Source organism: Esox lucius, chromosome 5, assembly GCF_011004845.1.
Source record: "Esox lucius isolate fEsoLuc1 chromosome 5, fEsoLuc1.pri, whole genome shotgun sequence".
Lineage (NCBI taxonomy): Eukaryota > Metazoa > Chordata > Actinopteri > Esociformes > Esocidae > Esox > Esox lucius.
Window position 1 is genome coordinate 28,656,607 of NC_047573.1, and position 5,828 is coordinate 28,662,434.

General features: G+C 40.4%; 1 long non-coding RNA gene across 1 annotated transcript; it reads right to left on the minus strand.

Annotated features, from left to right (window-relative positions):
* Positions 1-4,305: 4,305 nt before the first annotated feature.
* Positions 4,306-5,566, minus strand: LOC117594497. Its single transcript, XR_004575747.1, has 2 exons — positions 5,052-5,566; positions 4,306-4,894 (listed from the first exon to the last, which is right to left on the minus strand). It is a non-coding gene; the product is annotated as an uncharacterized LOC117594497 (long non-coding RNA).
* Positions 5,567-5,828: the final 262 nt, after the last annotated feature.

Sequence of the window (5,828 nt, forward strand, 5' to 3'; positions counted from 1 at the left end):
AAATTGTTCATCTTGCAGTACGATTGCCTGAAGGCATACATAACGTCCATTTTCATCCTTAAATTCTTGTAACAAAACAAAATTAAGTATTTTGTTAATAAGTATAGCAACACCGCAGCTTTTATTTGATACTGAATTATGAAATACTTTTCCAACACAATCCCTTTTTAACTTCAAGGCCTCATTTCCATTTTCAAAGTGTGTTTCTTGAATATAAGCAACATCAGTGTTATGAGACTTAAGATAACGGGGTATTTTTTTTCCTTTTGATTGGTGTGCTGCACCCATTTATGTTCCATGATACAATATTAACATCCATATTGCCCATTGTTACACCATGGTGAGTTATATATCAGCCCTGCATTTTCCAGTCCACAACAATTAAACAAATATTGACAGCTTTGTGAACCAAAATGTAAATAAGAATACCTCACTTTGAAAACCATTACTGGGACAAACAAAAAACAAAACTAGCACTGTTCTAAAAACAGACATAACATTGCAAATGCCCTCCAGGCAAAGTTAAAGTCCGTGTGGGTCCCACAGACAGCGATCTCCGCTCCTCTAGCTGTCCAGGCTATATCCCAGCGATCCCGCCCCCGTCTTCTGAAAGAACTTATCTCCCCCATATGTTTAGTTAAACCTGTTGACCGGTCACTCCATCTAATCTTGAATGTTATCACGTATACATTTCTCTGCCTCCTCAACGTCGTCAAAGCTCTTTCGCTCATCATTCTATGTAAATCGTAGCGTTTCTGGATGTGCAAGTGTGTGCTTCACCTGATGCTGCCACAGCGTTTTCATTACCGGGGAGAATAACTTCCTTTGCGCAGCGCGCTCAGCAGTCATGTTCTCATAAAATGACATGCGACAGATCTCCCATATTATGCCTTTCTTCTGTTTTGCGGCTGCCTGAAATTTCTGTTGCGCAGAGTAACAAAGAAATCTCACAAGAATAATCCGAGGGGGCTGCCCAGGGTCCGGGCGAGGTCTCAAACTACGGTGACATCTTTCAATTTCAAACTCTCCACGCAACCCCAGGCCATCAGCGAGTATCTTCCTCACAAAATCACTCAAATTGCCCCTTCCTTCCATGCCTTCTTTCACACCAATAAGCCCAATATTCTTCCTGCGACTTCTATGTTCCTGATCGTCAACACCAGCCCAGAGTTGCTTGAGTTTTGTAGCACATTTGCTATTGTCTTCAGCCTTGCTCTTCACCTTGTCTTCCACGTCCGAGATGCGGCCCTCGGCCTCGCTCATCTGTATTTGAGTCGCGGTCACAGCGTTTTTTAATTCCGTCATGTCTGACTTAATAAAGGATACATCTGCTGCAACACCATTCAGGGTAGCTCCCATTTTAGTCATTTCGGCAAACAGAACGCTTATGTCCATCTTTGATTTTCTTCTTGGTTAGCGTTTGCATTGTTAGCTGATGCAGAGCTAACATTAGCGTCACCCACCGTAACTGTAGGCAATCGAGTTTGTACACCCTTCTTCTTGGACCCCATGGACATGCTTCACAGTGATATCAAGTTTAGTGACTTAAGAAGTCACCACCGTCCAATAACGTGTTGTTTGGGAGGGATTAAGTTGTTTAAAACCAGTATTAGTTTGCAGGGGTTCGGAGCTCTGCTAAGGCGCAGCCATTCCCTGGTACCTCACCACGTGACTCCCCTAATATTATTTTTAACTTAACCTTTCAAATAGTAATTTCCATTTTCAGTGTGTAGCTTAGAAAAATTAAGCTTTTCACTATATAAGTGAGTGTGACATTCATCTACTATCTTCTTTTATTACACTGATGCTGAGAATGTTTTGTTGTAATAATCTAAGCTATTCTGCAAACAAAGTCAATTGACAGTGTGTCATTAGAGTTTCAAAAGTATGCCAGAATCCTATGTTTGTTCCAGTTCACTATTATTCTTCTGGCAAAAAAGCTGTTCTTTTTGCAAATTCCTGTGAGTTAAAATGGTGTAAAGGTCCCCAAATTAATATACTAAAGCGTCAAGAAACACAACTTCTGGTGCAGTGGACATGCAATGGTGGCCTAAGCCTGGGAAGTTTACCATACCCATCCCTTTTGGTACGGTGGCCCTGAAGTGCAAAACACAACAACAAATACGAAAACACTTCAACAAATCATGAAACACAACGCCAAATAGGAAAACACAACGCCAAAAAGGAAAACACAACGCAAATAGGAAAACACAACGCCAAATAGGAAAACACAACGCAAATAGGAAAACACAACGCCAAATAGGAAAACACAACGCCAAATAAGAAAACACAACGCCAAATAGGAAAACACAACACCAAATAAGAAAACACAACGCCAAATAGGAAAACACAACGCCAAATAGGAAAACACAACGACATTAACTTCTAACGGAAAAGGTAGGGCCTATCTAGCAGAGGACGGAACGGAACCTCCTGATTGGACAGAAGGACCGCCTGTCTTTTAACAGGAAGGAGGGGTGAAAAACACGGAAAAGCGCCTATTTTCAAAACATGAGTACTCCCGAAGATACTTTCGCTATTATAATGAATTATTTTGATGCAGGGCATACATACGACGTGGTAGTTGATATGTTATCAACCAATCACAACATCAGGATGATTATACGCACGGGTTGTACAGAAGGAACAACTATTCACAACTGGATGAGGTGAGACGTGCCATCCTTACAGAGCTGCATGGACCAGGGCAACTATTCCGCTATCGGACTATGTGGCAAGTACAGCAAAAACACAAGCTACGTATTAAACGACACACAGTGATGAGACTGCTGAAGCAACTAAATCCACAAGGAACGGATGCGAGAACACTACAGACCATGGGACTGAAAATGGCACCATGGCTGCAATACAGTGTACCCTCAGACACGAGCATACAGACTGCGGCCGCTTATAAGTGTAATTGTGTTACAGCAAAAAGTGTTAATCTACCAAAAACTGATTTCAGTCAAATAAAAAAGTATTGCAGCAGGTAAAACAGTCTGGGTGGGCTCTAATCTTTCCCAAATGAATATAAAATAGTAGATGGTAATCCCGTTAATGTCATGCCTGATCACGCTATAAACTGCTAATTCGATTGAATTAGGTAAAAATAAAGTTTCAAATAGACCTTTCAAAAAGGTCCAATATGTATTTGCTGTTACCACGGACATATAGTTATGTATATTTGCATATTATCATCCTGATAAAAGCAGCTGGCCACATAAAACTGGACGATGTAGCTTTAATAGGTTGTGCCCGTGGACTGAAATCACTTTATAGCACAACAGACTGCATAAAAATATCTTCCTGTTATGTGTTAATCATTTTGTCTGACAGCGCTCACTCTCCTTGTGTTTCTGAGATCTCAGGTAGCCTAATTGACAGGTGCTGCCCTCTGCTGCAGTCATATCCACTCATGCATTATTGAGGGGTCATGCAGTGCCTTTCCACCTATGCATTCACACTATCAGATTTATTTTGCTGATATTCCCAGCAGCAACATTAATTTGTTTTGTTGTAGCCTACTTTACTTTATATAGTTATTCAATAGTTATAATCTTGTGCTCTTGTGTAAAATAAGTAGCCTAACTTTCAATTGTATTCCTAGGGCTCAATTTTGGATGGACCTGTTTGGAGACCTGAGAGACTCTGGACACTTTAATGGCAGCCATGAACTTAAGGACTTATTGAGATTCTGCTTCAATAATGTTCTGCAAAAAGACCTGGATGAGAGCACAGACCTCTGGAATAAGCACAGGATTACACTCTCCAGACATGCATCATGTCCTGGGGGAACTACAGACGAACTCTATCTCTTACCTCATATATCAACTGACAATGACTTGACTATATCCATTCTCACAAAAATATGTAATGTGTATTAAAGCATAAATTGCACCACACATATTATTGGAAATACATTTGGATTTGAAGTCATGTTTTCCCTTTATGATAAATTATTGTGTCACTACGCAGGTTTGGTTCAAAGGACTGGATACGTTTCCAGAATCAAGGCAAACTCTTCATTCATGCAGTGATCCAGACATCCAGGATTATCTTCAACAGACTGTTGAGCGAAATGGATTACAGCAGCCACATAATTGGGAGTCAGCCTCAGAACTTTATGTCACCTTGAAAGAAATAGCTGGCCTATAAATATGGTCTACTGCAGCCCACTCTTAAAGGCCAGATATTAAAGGAAAACATTCTCAAATGTGGCTTAGCTGTTTGAGTATCATGTTTGGCAAGTGGAGTTCAGTATATGCAGTGTCATATCAGAGTGGAGACATACATTAAACTCAAATGTAACTCCCAAACTATATTTGTTTATTTTCGGATTCACCATCGAGTTAACTGTGTGTCAATTGTAGGTCTGAACAACCAAAGAAACGTGGTTCTTTTCAAGAGGTATTGTTAACAAGCTTGTTTGCAAGCACAACATGTTATACACTGTTTCAAATGTGAAACTACATACATTTTAGCTGAGTACAATTTTACTGTTACTTGTAATGTGACCTGTACTTAAAAAAAATTCTGTGATTTTTCATTGAACAAAGTAATGAACAGAAATAATACACATTAAAATACTTTGAACTGAGCATGCACTCTTATGCTTTATAAACTACAGATTTAAGACTGGGCAAAATCCAGACTTGGCACAGCATTAAATGCACCCAAAGCCTGGAGAATTCTGTAAGCAAAACTCCATGTTTGTCTAAAAGACACTGTAGGTCTCAAGGAAAAGGAGCTTTAGGGCATTTGCAAAGGTGTTTGACATAGGGAATGGCGAATTTGGTAAGAACTTGATGCATGGTAGTGGTGTTATTCCAGCAGGTGGAAGTGATGCGAGCCCTGTAGCAAACAGCAGGACATAGGGACACAGCAGTCGCTTTTTCTGAAAAGGAAAAGTCAACATTGTTTTAGTATCTTTATCATCTAACAACTAAATTATACATCCTGAGAGGGTCAAGCCAAAGGGTTTCAGCTTATCGTATCCATCTACATGCCAAATGTAGTTTGGACCCATGGAGTGATATGTACGCCTCACAAACCTCCGGCTTGTTCTCGCATCCGTTCCTTGTGGATTTAGTTGCTTCAGCAGTCTCATCACTGTGTGTCGTTTAATACGTAGCTTGTGTTTTTGCTGTACTTGCCACATAGTCCGATAGCGGAATAGTTGCCCTGGTCCATGCAGCTCTGTAAGGATGGCACGTCTCACCTCATCCAGTTGTGAATAGTTGTTCCTTCTGTACAACCCGTGCGTATAATCATCCTGATGTTGTGATTGGTTGACAACATATCAACTACCACGTCGTATGTATGCCCTGCATCAAAATAATTCATTATAATAGCGAAAGTATCTTCGGGAGTACTCATGTTTTGAAAATAGGCGCTTTTCCGTGTTTTTCACCCCTCCTTCCTGTTAAAAGACAGGCGGTCCTTCTGTCCAATCAGGAGGTTCCGTTCCGTCCTCTGCTAGATAGGCCCTACCTTTTCCGTTAGAAGTTAATGTCGTTGTGTTTTCCTATTTGGCGTTGTGTTTTCCTATTTGGCGTTGTGTTTTCTTATTTGGCGTTGTGTTTTCCTATTTGGCGTTGTGTTTTCTTATTTGGCGTTGTGTTTTCCTATTTGGCGTTGTGTTTTCCTATTTGCCGTTGTGTTTTCCTATTTGGCGTTGTGTTTTCCTATTTGGCGTTGTGTTTTCTTATTTGGCGTTGTGTTTTCCTATTTGGCGTTGTTTTCTTATTTGGCGTTGTGTTTTCTTATTTGGCGTTGTGTTTTCCTATTTGGCGTTGTGTTTTCCTATTTGGCGTTGTGTTTTCCTATTT